The following is a 14,429-nucleotide window of genomic DNA, read 5'->3' as shown; positions in this document are numbered from 1 at the left end:
TTGTTGTTAAAGGCCAGCCTTAGACCATGGTGATCTGAGAGGATGCATGGGAGTATTTCAGTCTTCTTATATCGCTTGAGGATCATTCTGTGTCCAATTATGTGGTCAGTTTTCGAGAAGGTGCCATGGGGTGCTGAGAAGAAGGTGTATTCTTTTACTTTAGGATGATATGTTCTGTAGATATCTATTAATTCTAGTTGCTTCAAAGTCTCTGCTAGTTTTGCAGTGTCCTTGTTCAGTTTCTGTTTCCATTAACTGTCCATTGGTGAGAGTGGGTATTAAAGTCTCCCACTATTATTGTGTGAGGTGAAATGTATTTTTTGAGCTTTAGTAGGGTTTATTTTATGAATGTGGGTGCTTTTGTATTTGGAGCACATATGTTAAGGATTGAAAGTTCCTCCTGACAGATTTCCCCTGTAATGAGTAAAAAGTGTACTTCCTTATATTTTTTGATAACTTTTGGTTGGAAATTTACTTTATTCGATATTAGAATAGCCACTCCAGCTTGCTTCTTGGGCTTGTTTGCTAGGAAGTTTTGTTTCCAACCTTTTACTCTGAGATAGTGTCTGTCTTTATCTCTGAGATGAATTTCCTGTATGCAGCAAAATGCTGTATTTTATTTATGCATGCAGTCTGATAGCCTATGTCTCTTTATTGGGGAGTTGAGTCCATTTATGTTAATAGATATCAAGGAATAGTGGTTGCTGTTTCCTGTTATCATTGCTTTTGTAGGTTGAGTTGTGTCTGTGTCTCTTTCTTCTTTTGGTTTTCTTGCTTAGGAGTTTTCTTTTTTTCCTAGGATGTAGTTCCCCTCATTGTATTGGGTTCTCCACCTATAATTCATTGTAGTGCTGGGTTTGTGGTCAGATATTGTGTAAATTTAGATTTGTCTTGAATTATATTCATCTCTCCATCTATGATGATTGATAGTTTTGCTAGGTATAACAGCTTGAGCTGGCACTTGTGCTCTCTTAGGGTCTGCATGATGTCTGTCCAGGCTCTGCTAGCTTTCATAGTCTCTGCTGAGAAATCGGGTGTAATTCTGATTGGTCTGCATTTATATGTTACCTGACCTTTTTCCCTTACTGCTTTTAGTATTCTTTCTTTGCTTTGGGACTTGGTGTGTTGACTCTTATGTGTTGGGAGGAATTTCTTTTCTGATCCAACCTATTTGGAGTTTTGAAGGCTTCTTATATGCTCATGGTCATCTCATTCTTAAGGGTAGGGAAGTTTTCTTCTACAATTTTGTTGAAGATATTTACTGTGCCTCTTAGTTGATATTCTTCTCCCTCTTCTATTCCTATTATCCTTAGGTTCGGTCTTCTCATCGTGTACTGGATCTCCTGGACATTTTGGGTTAGGAGTTTTCTGGTTCTTGCATCTTCTCTGGCTGTTTTGTCTATGTTTACAATGTTGTCTTCGGCCCCCGAGATTCTCTCTTCCATCTCTTGTAATCTATTGGAAATGCTTGCTTCTGTGACTCCTGATTGGGTTATCTCTTTTATTGTTTTCTTTATTGTGTCAATTTCCGTTTTAAATTCCTTCTTCCATTCCTTCATCTCTTTGGTTCTGATTTCCTCTAGTTCTTTGACTTCTTTGAGTGTTTTTCTTGTTTCCTATTTAAAAGCTTCTGATTCTTTTTGCTTTTCCTTCTGTTCTTGTTTAAGGATCTCTATCATCGCCTTGAGGTATGATTTTATGTCTTTGTCTTCTTTTTCTGGGGTGTTTGGCATTCTGCTGTTTGCTGTTTTGGGATAGCTGGGTGCTTGTGTTGCCAGGTTGTCTTGGTTTCCTTGGGATATGCTCTTTCGCTTTCCTCTTGCCATCTTGTTGTCAGTGATGTTCTTGCTTTTCACTTGTACCTGGTTTGTGTCCCTCGATCTCCACTGGTCCAGGTGGCAGATGGTCCGAGCCCTGTTTTTCGCCCCAAACAGCCGGGTGGGAACAGAGGTCACAATGCTGGGTTCCTGGTCCCTGGATCAGGTGGGGCAGAGGCATACTTTCTGTGCGCACTCGGCAGAGATCTCTCTGCCCCCTGGCTGCTCATATATCCTTCTCACCAGGCCTTAACCTTTGGGAACTGCTCTATGCATATATTTCCACCAGTAAAGAAACGCTATGGGTTCATTAAAGGTTGAAAACGTAGACATGACGAAGGACCCTGGTTATAAAAAAAAATTGGGAGAAGAACATACTCAAAAACATAAATAATGTATATGTGGTGATGTGTCCCTGTATATGGAGACAGCACTGGAACTGAGATTTAAATGTCTATACACAGTCAAGAATGCTTATTCAGGACAAAATTCTCATGACTTTTTGTTACATATCATCCTTTAACATGGCATGAATGGAAATTTATATTTTAGTTTGATTATGTGATCAAACTAACCTCTGAAGAGAGGAACTTAGTTGTCTTTATTTGTCTTCACCCTGAATGCTCCATATGAATGTCTTTACAAAATTATAAGTTGCTTATGAGTTTTGTATACTGCAGGAAAAAAAGAGAGAGAGAGAGATAGCCCTGACCTAATTCATACTCCAGGATGCTGAGGTTCTGGAACCTTCCATTCTGGCTCCTTGTTTGATTCTACCTCAAATACATCAAACCTGTTTCTTCTAAAGGCTTGCTTCCAGAACTATTCCAGAACATCCAGCTTGATTATCTAGCCTTTCAGACCACCATAGCCAAGATCTCAGCTAAGCAGCGAACTTTCTCAAAACACAGTGACTAGAAGACAAATGATACCACCTAGTCCTTTTTTGCCCAAAATAAATTTCCTGTTTCTCTTTGGGCCCACAATAGAGAATTATTCACCCCAATTCAGCTAGAAACAGAAAATAGAAGACCATTGTCACAGTCCTTTATGTAGGGTTGAAGCTTCGAGCAATTTTATGAATTATAGATATGTTATCATTTTAAAAAATATTTTGCAAATTTAGCATTAGACAGGGAGGAAACTAGAGAGCTTAGATTCTGGGATTTCAACCTTTACTTTTCTATTCTCTACCTATTCTTCTTAGGTATAGGAAAAGGGTGGAAGAGAATGTATTTTAGTATCTAGACAAATTACACAAAAAAACAAGAGGGATGCTTTCACAGTTTCCTCTCATGGGGGTAAAATAAAAGGGATATGAAGGCTCCAACCTACCAAAAATTTTGAAAAAGGTAAGAGCCCATGACACTGTGATAAACAAAAGTTTCAGTCAAAGGAATTTAAAGATGATGTCTACAATCAAATAACACTTGCTCTGATCAAGCTAAGTGCCCTTGCTGCATATGTAGAGAACTCCCTGTTGGTGACAGGTGATTCTTTTTCTAGTGATGAATACCCTTGGTGTTAAGAGTTAGAAGGTGCAGAGTCAATGACCAAGTCTCTGGGTGACCAGCAAGTGGCCAAAATAGACTCGGTTATTGCAGGAACCATTATAGCCAACACAGGGCATCTCACTGGCTCTCAAGAAGTAAGATGTGGGGCTGGGGCTTTCTCATTAAATGGCCCCATTGCCCATGGCATATTCATGGGTTTTAAGCCATGCCAGGAATTTTAGTTTGGCTCTAAGATTAAATGGCATTGTGCCTGAGAATGGTTGGCTAAACTTCTATATGTCGTGAACTGTGCATTGCAACAAAAGGAAAAGGATTTGCATGTATAACATGGGATCTACCTTCAGTGCAGAACAAAAAAAACAGTTTTATTTGTGCACAGTACAGGGTAAATTTAGGAATTCCACATGTAGATTGCACTTTAAAGGAGTAAGCTTAAGGCACATCTATATGAAAAAGAACCTGATTCAGGAATGATGAGTGACTTTGTTATTTCAGAGAATGTACTAATTCACATGTGTTAATGAGCATACCGGATTGGTGTCTGTGCAATTTTAAATGTTATTTTGAGAGAGTGAATATTGAATTTTCAATTAAGTGTCTATCATATGCAGATATGTGCAATCCTCAATGACACAGTCACGTCACCTCATTAATTAAAGACATGGACAATGTTGCTGTGTGTTTCAGGTGCAGACAGCAGAAGCTGACAATGACATAGCAGCATGTTCAAAAGTATTTCATTGATGCTCTTCCTTCTACCATGGAAAAACCTGCTCTCTAACAAATTCACTATATGTATGCGTTTTTCTACTGTTTGAACAATTTATTGTTGTTAATTTTTATGTTTCATTGTCTTTATGCATCACTGGTCTACTCCCATGTTTCTCATCTCAATTGTTTCTTAGTAATTAAAATTTTTATTCTTTTTATCTCTAGTGATTTCATATTGTCAAAGGCAATGCCTCATGTAGCTCAGCTCAGCTTTCTCCTGCTATGTGGTTAGGACTTCCTATGAAGCCCTATTTTTTTCACAGCTGGCCATGGTCTGAACAACAGCCCTGCAATTCATTTCAGGATGTACCCTGAACAAATAGTGGGACAGAAAAGAGACAAATAAATGTGTGTATCCAAACAACCTGTCTTTGTTTGTTACCTGCTGTTGGGGGAATTACAAGAAAGAACAACCTGTGTATGAACTGAGTTCAACTAAGATTTAAGTTGAGGTTGCCAAGCATAGAAAAATATGGAGAGGACATGTATTAGTCAGGGTTCTCTAGAGTCACAGAACTTGTGAGTAGTCTATATATAGCAAGGTATTTGTTGGTGACTTACCGTCTGTAGTCCAATACCTTAACAATGACCAGCAACAATTTTGAAGTTCAAGAATCTAACACATGCTCAGTCATGCAAGACAAGAAGGAAGGCAGGCAGAGAGAACGGGGAAGAAAGGGAGACAGGGGGGAGGAAGGGAGAAAGACACACAAGAGAAAGAGAGAGAGAGAGAGAGAGAGAGAGAGAGAGAGAGAGAGAGAGAGAGAGAGAGAGAGAGAGAAACAGAGAGATAGAGACAGAGAGAAAGAGAGAGCACCTTACTTGTTCCAATGTCCTTATGTAGGTCTTCAACTGAAGGTGTGTCCCAGATTAAAGATGTGTATAACCAGGCCCAGATCTGGGACTTGCTTCTCCCAGATGACCTTGAGCTCAGCCATCTCCACCCTCTGGAAATAAAACTTATAGGACAACAGAATCTAGAGATGAGATGACAGGAAGGAGAAATTTTCCTAGAGGGTCACTACCAGTTATAGTGTGTGGAACTATTCCCTTTTCCACCCCTTGATTCAAGGAACAATGGATCCTGGCTATGGGAAAAACTGTACCATATATATGACCCTGATTCAAAGTATATACTGCATCCTAAAGAACTCTGCCCCAGTCTGTGGGCTGCCACCTAATTGGCCGAGTAACTGCATCTTCAAAGGGCCATCCCATCTTTCTATCAGACCAGCTGCTTCAGGATGATGAGGAACATGTTAAGACTAGTGGATTCCATGAATATTGGCCCATGTTCACACTTCTCTGGCTGTGAAATGAGTTCCTAAATCAGAAGAAATGCTGTGTGGTATAACATGATGATGGATAAGGCATTTCATAAGTCCATAAATGGTGGTTTTGGCAGAAGCATTATGTGCGGGAAAGACAAATCCATAAACAGAATAAGTATCTACTCCAGTAAGGAAAAAGCATTGTCCTTTCCACGGAGGAAGTGGTCCAATGTAGTCAACCTGCCACCAGGGTTTGGGCTGGGTATCTCAAGGAATGGTGCCATATCTGGGGCTCAGTGTTGGTCTCTGCTGTTGGCAGATGTGACATTCAGCAGCAGCTGTAGCCAGGTCAGCCTTGGTGAGGGGAAATTCATATTGTTGAGCCCAAGCTTAACCTCGATCTCAGCCACCATGGCCACTTAGTTCATGTGCCCATTGAGCAATGACAGGGATTGCTGGGGAAAGAGGCTGGATTTCCACAGAAAGGGTCAGCTTATCCACTTAATTATTAAACCCCTCCTCAGCTGAAGTCACCTTTTGGTGATCATTTACAGGGGACACAAATGTCTTCACAATCTTTGCCCATTTGGAGAGATCTATTCACATACTTCTGCCCCAGATGTCTTACTCACCAATTATCCAATTGTGGTTTTTCCAAGGCTCTGACCATCCAGCCAATTCATTAGCTACAGCGCATGTGTCAGTGAACAATCGTACATCTGTTCATTTCTTCTTCCCAGCAAATTGTAATACTATATGTACTGCCTGAAGTTCTGCCCATTGCGAAGATTTTTCTTCACCTGTATCTGTTCATGTTGTCCCAGAAATGGGTTGTAATGCTGTAGCTATCCACTTCCGGATGATACCTGCTTAAGGTGCAGAACCATCAGTAAACCAGTTCCTAATCTTCTCTTCTTCAGTCAGCCTATCATAGAAAACACCCCATGAGGCTATAGGTGCATGTTTGGCAGAACATGGCATTGTAACAGGAGTAGAACCCATAGGCATTTGAGTAACTTTTTTTATGTAATTTGCTGGTGACTTCAGTAACTTCCTTGGCCTGATCACAAAACTAGCAGCTTTCTGATTTACTTAGTAAAGGGGACTAGTAACACACCCAAGTGAGGAATGTGCTGTCTCCAGAATCCAGATAGGCCCACTAAACCTTGTGCTTCTTTTTCGGTTTTGGGAGGGGCCAGGTGCAGTAACTTATCTTTCACCTTAGAAGGAATATCTCTGCATGCCCCACACCACTGGACTCCTAAGAATTTCCCCGAGGAGGTGGTCCTTGAGTTTTGGTTAGATTTATTTCCCATCCTCTGATACACATATGTGTTACCACTGAGTCCTAAGTGGTTGCTACTTCCTGCTCACTTGGTCCAATCAGCATAATGTCATTAATATAGTACACCAATGTATTATTTTGTGGGAGAGACAAAAAATGATTAACATCCCTTCTGACTCAGTTATGACATAGGGAATGAGAGTTAATATCTTTGAGACAAAGCAGTAAAAGTATACTGTTGTCCTTGCCAAATAAAGCAAATCACATCTGGTGGTCCTTCTGGACAGGTACTGAGAAGAAGGCATTTGCTAGATCAATAGCAGGATACCAGGTACCAGAAGATGTGTTAATTTGCTCATGTAAGGAAACTACTTCTGATACAGCAACTGCTATTAGCAATACTGCCTGATTTACTTTTCAATAGTCATCTGTCATTCTCCATGATTCATCTGTCTTCTGTATTGGCCAGATAGGAGAGTTAAAGGGAGATGTGGTTGGAACCAACACACCTGCATCTTTCAAGTCCTTGATAGTGGCTGCATTTTCTGCAATTTCTTCAGGAATCCGATATTGTTTTTGATTCACTATTTTCTTTGGCACAGGCAATTCTAAAGGCTTCCATTTAGCCTTTCCAACCATAATAGCCCTTACTCCAAGTAGATTGTCCTGAAGCTGTTATTTCAATGTTAATTCCACTTCCCCAAGAAGTGCTGCCTAATCACATGACTCCATCTGAACTTTTCCATTTTGATAAATAAAATAAAGGAAAGCCAGTGACTGGGCAGGGTGAGGGAGGAGAGAGTACAGAGAGCTCTGAGGATGTCAGAGGACAGAGAGGGAAAGACATCATTGCAAAATCAAGTTTTCCAAGGACCAGCTAAAACTAGGCTATATTAATTGATGCTAAATGGCGATGAACATTAAGGATTGTATAGGTATAGCACTTTATATAAAGGGAAGTATCTTTTTCTATATGATGTAATTTTGTGTAGATGGTTTATGGGTTGAGAGCTGAACATATAAACCGGTATGAAAAGCTCTCGGGGTGTAGAGTTGTGTTTGCATAGAATTTTGGGGTACAGAAATAACCTGGAACAGAGGTACTAAATACTGAAAATAGATGGTAGTAAACCACAAGATGGGCCATGGTGGCTCAGACTGGGTACTAATGGTCAGCATGGCTCCTTACCACCTTCAGGCCCAGGAGACCTCAAGTAAAAGAGAGAAACCAATTTATATTTCTTAATATTAACTGCAAGGATGTGTTCCAGGACCTACTGGATCTACTGTAAGTTCAACGTCAATCAAAACTCCGTTAATCACCTGTCTATCATTAGTCCCTACTTTGATTGGAGGGCCAGGATGTTTCTTGGGATCTCCTTGTATCAGTGTCAATTCAGAACCAGTATCCAATTGACTGCAGGACAGTCTGATTATTTCCTTTCCTCCAGTGCACAGTTAACCTTGTCAAAAACCAGAGGGCCTTCTGGGGACAAACTGGAGAAATCCTAACAGTAAAACTTTTAGATGTCTTAACAAGATCCTTCCTCAGGGGAACCTGGACACTCCTTCATTCAAGGGGTTCTGGGTCTGCAAACTGGCTCAAGTCAGGAAATTGATTCACTGGCCAAGATTTCCTTTTGACACCATCTGATGTAGCCTTTTAAAAAAATTGTTTGAGAATTTTTCTGCCCATACAGAGTAAACGTAGACTTCCTATGTATTTCACGTATGGAAACACCATGATTTATTAGCCATTACCCAAAGTCTGAGTGAGTCATGCCATTATAAAATTCATCTCTCCTGTGCTGGCCATTACAGGATATAACATTATAAACACTGTTTTGTCTACACTGTCCATTATGATAACTACCATCACCTTGTCTCTGGCGATTCAATGATGCCACCTGGCCCTTGTTACTTCGGGGCCCAATAAAACCCATTACATTTAATTCATCTAATTGAGCAGCAGCATCTCTAACCCTAAGTTCTGGCACAAGAAAAAGGGCAAGAACAAAACTTTCAAATGGTCTGAAGGCCCTTTCACCAGTTTCCATCTTATAGGATTTCTGATGTGATTTTATGAAGGCCCTATCTTCTGGGCCTTCCCATTATGAAGTATGTGATATACAATATATCCAGTCTAGCATTGCAATTTCCTGGAGCAAAACATTAAGATGAAGATAACATCTTAACAATGAGTTGCTGAGTTTTTCTTTAGAATCTAAATTCTGATGTGTGTAAAATTTTAGCCTTCTGTCAAAGATTACACAATAGAAATATAATTTGTTTCTTGTGGTACAGTGGAATATAAAGGCACAAGAGGAAGAATATCATAATGATCTGTAATGTGTTCAAATGGATAGCTTGTTCTGAGTGTTATTTCAGTTTTGTTCAATTAAGGGGTATTAGTGACTTCAGACCCATTCAGGAAAAAAAAAAAAAAACAAAAAAACAATGGCACAGTCTGAATGGATATCTCTGAAAGAAATATATCATGTTTTCATTTATTTTCTTGTTGACTTTTCTCTCATTCTCCTTCATAAAAAATGGAGAGCAAACCAATTGTTGAGGATCTGTAAGCCTCTACAACTTTTTTCTTTACAGCCCTTTTCACATTCATTTTATGATATACTCTGTATTTACATTTGAGATGTTATCCTTTCCATATCTCTGTTCCCTTGGCCCCCTCACACTCCATTTTTCTTCATAAAGGTACACTTCTTCCTAATCCCCCAACTCCACCCCATTGCTTTAGCATTCCCCTACACTGGAAAAACATGCCCTCCTTAGACAAAATGCCTCTTTTCACATTTATGCCAGATACTGTTATCTTCAGCTACATATGCAACTGAATCAATAGGTCTCTCAATGTGTGCTCAAAGGTTGGTGTTTTAGTAAGCATGGACAATGAACAAAATCTTCCCTGTTGTAGATAACATGAATCTAAACATCTATAATACACTGTGTATAAGTTTTCTGATGCTAAACACTAACATACATTTCAAATTATTATGATGTGGGCAGACTAACCCTGGAGACGAATTAATGTTTTCTGAGTTCTAACATCAGTGGAATTATATGTTTTCCTATAATCTTAAGCAGACCTATGTCAGGGCTATTTTTGGCCCAAGGGATTATTACTCAACAATTCAAAATCATTACTAAAAGATTTATGCTACAGCTTTGAAAAAATATTCATGACATCTTATGTTTTATGAGACACATTTCCTGCAAAGTTGCACATATATTCTTAATAGTATCCTAAATGCAAATTGAAAACAATTAAGTCATTGTTGTTTACAAGGCATTTTATTTACAGGACAATAAAAGAGTTGTTTACCACAGCACAAGGGACTGATAAACAGTTATTTCCTAAAACAGCAGACCACCATGTGAAAAGAATTTCGAATTCTACATTATTCAAGGAAACGTTATATCTGGCAACCTATTTATGGCATAAAAAAATGTGGTCCCTGACCCTCAGTGAGTCAAATCCACTTTTAAATGTATAATTAGTCTGAATTTATCATTGGAATTCTATATAATGCTGTCAATTATATTTTGAATATTCAGCTTTGTTTTCATTTGTAATTGGTAATTTATGTTGCCAGGAAAGTGGTACACAAAAAATTTATTTTTCTCACTTCCCACTTGTCTTTATCTTCAAATATCTGAAGGTGAATCAGAAAAAATTTAATGAAAAATTCCCTATATTGTAATGTTTTCAGAATTTCTCCCTAAATTAGTAATTGATGTTCTCTAAGATTTGAACAATTAATGAAAGTTTTCACAATTTTTTTTATAAACATATAAGTTCTCTAATTTGGAGCCTTAACTGTTACAAAAAATGCACTTGACTGAAACATATGCCACATTTTTTTACGTAGTTTCTCTTACCTGAAATGAAGTTATGAATATTTATTCATACTTTATATGCCTTAAGATTATTGGGTGTATGTATTCTGTTACTTTCTAAAAGATAGGCCAAAAGAAAGGAATTCACACCTTCAATACATTTTAAAGTTTTCTCTCCTGTAAATATTCTCTATTGAATTTTAAGGAGATATTTATTGGTGAACATTGTCTCACTCAATATCTGTTTCTTTACTATATTTAATCTATCATTGACATTGTAGGAAATGGATATGTCATGTATATATAATATTTCTAAGTTTCTCATGTATAAATATTCTAATGCCTTATGAGTCTAACATTTTGTGTAAAGCATTCATCACATTCAAAGCACTTTTAAGAATTTCTCATACATTAATTCTCTAATGCATACTAAGATCGGATTTTTTGGATAAAGCATTTACGACATTCACTGCATTTGTATCGATTCTCAGATGAATTCTCAAGACAGCTTTTGTCACTAAAATATATGTTCATATTCGGTATACGTGTAGCTTTTCTCTCCTGTATGAATTCTCTGATGTATAGTAAGATCATATTGTCTAAGAAAGCACTTGTTACATTCACTGCATTTTCAAGGTTTCTCTCCTGTATAGATTCTCTGATGAATACTAAGACGGGATTCTTAGCCAAAGCTTTTGCCATATTCACTGCATTTGTAAGGTTTCTCTCCTATATGAATTCTCTGATGCATATTAAGATCTAATTGTCGGCGAAAGCATTTCCGAAATTCTCTGCAATTGTAAGGTTTCTCTCCTGTATGGATTCTCTGATGCATATTAAGATGAGATTGTTGGCGAAAGCATTTCCCACATTCACTGCAATTGTAAGGTTTCTCTCCTGTATGGATTCTCTGATGCATATTAAGATGAGATTGTTGGCAAAAGCATTTCCCACATTCACTGCATTTGTAAGGTTTCTCTCCTGTATGAATTCTCTGATGAACTCTCAGATTGCATTTGATACCAAAACATTTTTCACATTTGGTACATTTGTAGGGTTTCTCTCCTGTATGAATTCTCTGATGAACACTCAGATGGCGTTTCTCAGCAAAAGATTTGTTACAATCTCTGCATTTGTAGGGTTTCTGTCCTATATGAATTCTCTGATGCTTTCTAAGATGGGATTGTTGCCTAAAGCATTTGCCACATTCACTGCATTTGTAAGGTTTCTCTCCTGTATGAATTCTCTGATGAACTCTCAGATTGCTTTTGATAGCAAAAAATTTTTCACATTCGGTACATTTGTAGGGTTTCTCTCCTGTATGAATTCTCTGATGAACACTCAGATGGCGTTTCTCAGCAAAAGATTTGTTACAATCTCTGCATTTGTAGGGTTTCTGTGCTATATGAATTCTCTGATGCTTTCTAAGATGGGATTGTTGACTAAAGCATTTGCCACATTCACTGCATTTGTAAGGTTTCTCTACTGTATGGATTCTCTGATGAACTCTCAGACCTTTTTTGTCACCAAAACATTTTTCACATTCAGTATATTTTTAGTGTTTCTCTCCTGTATAAATTCTCTGATGAACTGTCAGATGGCTTTTGCGCACAAAACATTTGTTACAATCACTGCATTTGTAAGGATTCTCTCCTGTATCAATTCTATGATGAAAACTAAGATGGGATCCTTGGCTAAGGCACTTGGAACATTCAATGCATTTGGAAGATTTTGCTTTCTTAAGAAGTCTCTGATGCAAATGAAGATTCAATCTTTTGGTAAAACATATCTCACATTTATAACATTTGTTAAGGTTCTTACCATTGCTGTTTTGATTCAGAATCAATTCATCATTAGAGAAAAAAATGTTAGCAAATTCTATACTATTGTGTTGTTTGTTTTCTTTGTGGACACTTGAATTTACGCTAGTGATAGTGCATTCATTTGAAATTGGTATACAGTCATTATATTTGCAAAGTTCTCTGATTTTCTCAGTTTCATGCCCTTGCAGGTTTGAAGATTGCAGGGAAGCATCGTGGTGATTAGTTTTATAAGGTGTTCTTTGGGTGGATTCTAGTGTCCACATGCTAATTTCATCGCATTTAGAAATCTGTTTTTGGAAATTCAAATGCGTATGGAATATAGCTAAGTCCTTCCCATGTTTTCTACATATGAAGTGACTTTCTGCAAGAAAAAAAAAATTACAAGTAGCGATCACAGAGATTATTCCATTGAGGAATAAGGGTTTCAATATGGATATTTACCCAAGTTTTGGGTAAAGTACACATTCTCAAAGATTTATGTTCTCAAAAGCAGTTTTTCTTTTTTCACTTTTACTACATGAATCCTCAGAAGAACCTGAACTATGATTCTCATAAACTGAAAGGAATGATAATACACTATAAAATAGTATCTTAAAATCCGTACCTTGCATAAATTACAAAAATTAAGTGATCAATCAGTACTGAACATACACAAAGTATGTCTCTGAATAAGATACCTCTACTTTTAAATTACATTTTTTTTACACAGTGGCACTGAATAGCTTTGGTCAGCTAAAAATTCATGATCATAAACGAATCATATGCATATGCTTGCTTCAGCATTCAAAAGCTGAAGATAAAGAACATGCTGTATCAGGACTGAACTCAGTAACCACATATTAATGTGTAAATAAAAAAGCAAAATTAAAAATTTCAAAACAGCTCAATATCCACTTAAAACCTTTTTCATTATTAAAAATAATAAGTAAGCAAAAAGTTTAATGTCATAGTAAAATTATTGTGCCCAAACTATTATGTGTCCAGAAGATTATACAAACATGTAGTAAAATTTAAAGAAAGATACAAGAATCCCACAAGAAGTGCATTCTTACCCACAAACAATAGATTGTTGTAATTCTCCAACATCACATCCATGTACAGTGTCCTCTGAGCAGAAGTGAGACATTCCCATTCCTCCGGTGTGAAGTCCACAACCACATCTTTGAAAGTTAACAGACCCTTTGATGGAAAACTACCTATTAGTTACTATATAAAATTGCTTTTTTATATTAAGAAAATATGCCAAAAAATAGATACTTTGTAATATAGATTAGGAAAGGAAAATATTAAAAGAAAAATAATTTCTCACAGTTTCATGGATATGTGTTTGAAGTTATGAATTATCTTTCTTACGTAAAAAAATCTATAGAATGATTTACTATAATGCTCTCATTTATCAAGGCTCTCACTATCATGAATTTTCTGTGGTTTTCTGACACCATAGCAGAGAAGGAAAGACTTGCCACCATCACTACATTTCTTTTATTTTTTTCTTTTTCCATACTTTGGATTGTATAATATCTTTAATCATCTCAAAAACTGCAATCCTTTATAAAATGTAACAAGCACATGTGATTTCTCAATACAGTGATGTAGCTGTATTATTTGATATCAAACAAACTCCTAAAGTCACATCACAGATGCTCAAGTTATGATCAGAAAAATTATGCTATCAGTTTTAAATGTCTCCCTCCGAAGTTATATATTATTTTTTTAGAAACTGAATCATATATAAAACAATGCACGAAAAAATGGAGTAAGATGTTAAGATATTTGATATTATTTCAGTCTCAAGTGTTTGTTGCTGAACTCATGAAGCTAGGAGCATAGTGTATTACTCAATGTACATAAAAATACGCAGAGGAACACGTAAATACTAAATTATAAAAAATATAATAAAGAATAACAACACCAATAATGACAAAAACATGGTCCCAACCTTTCAGTTTTTATTCCATGTACAACATTTTAGGGAATAGGAAAAAGAACAGATGAATCATTCTATCTTCTAAAGACAGAAGGAAAACAAAAGGAAAAGGAAAAGGTTTCAAGCAAACAGTTCCACAAAACAAGCTGGTGTAGCCATTCTA

The sequence above is a fragment of the Micromys minutus genome (assembly GCF_963924665.1).
Source record: "Micromys minutus genome assembly, chromosome: 9".
In the NCBI taxonomy this organism is placed as follows: Eukaryota; Metazoa; Chordata; class Mammalia; order Rodentia; family Muridae; genus Micromys; species Micromys minutus.
This window is presented reverse-complemented; position numbering follows the sequence as displayed.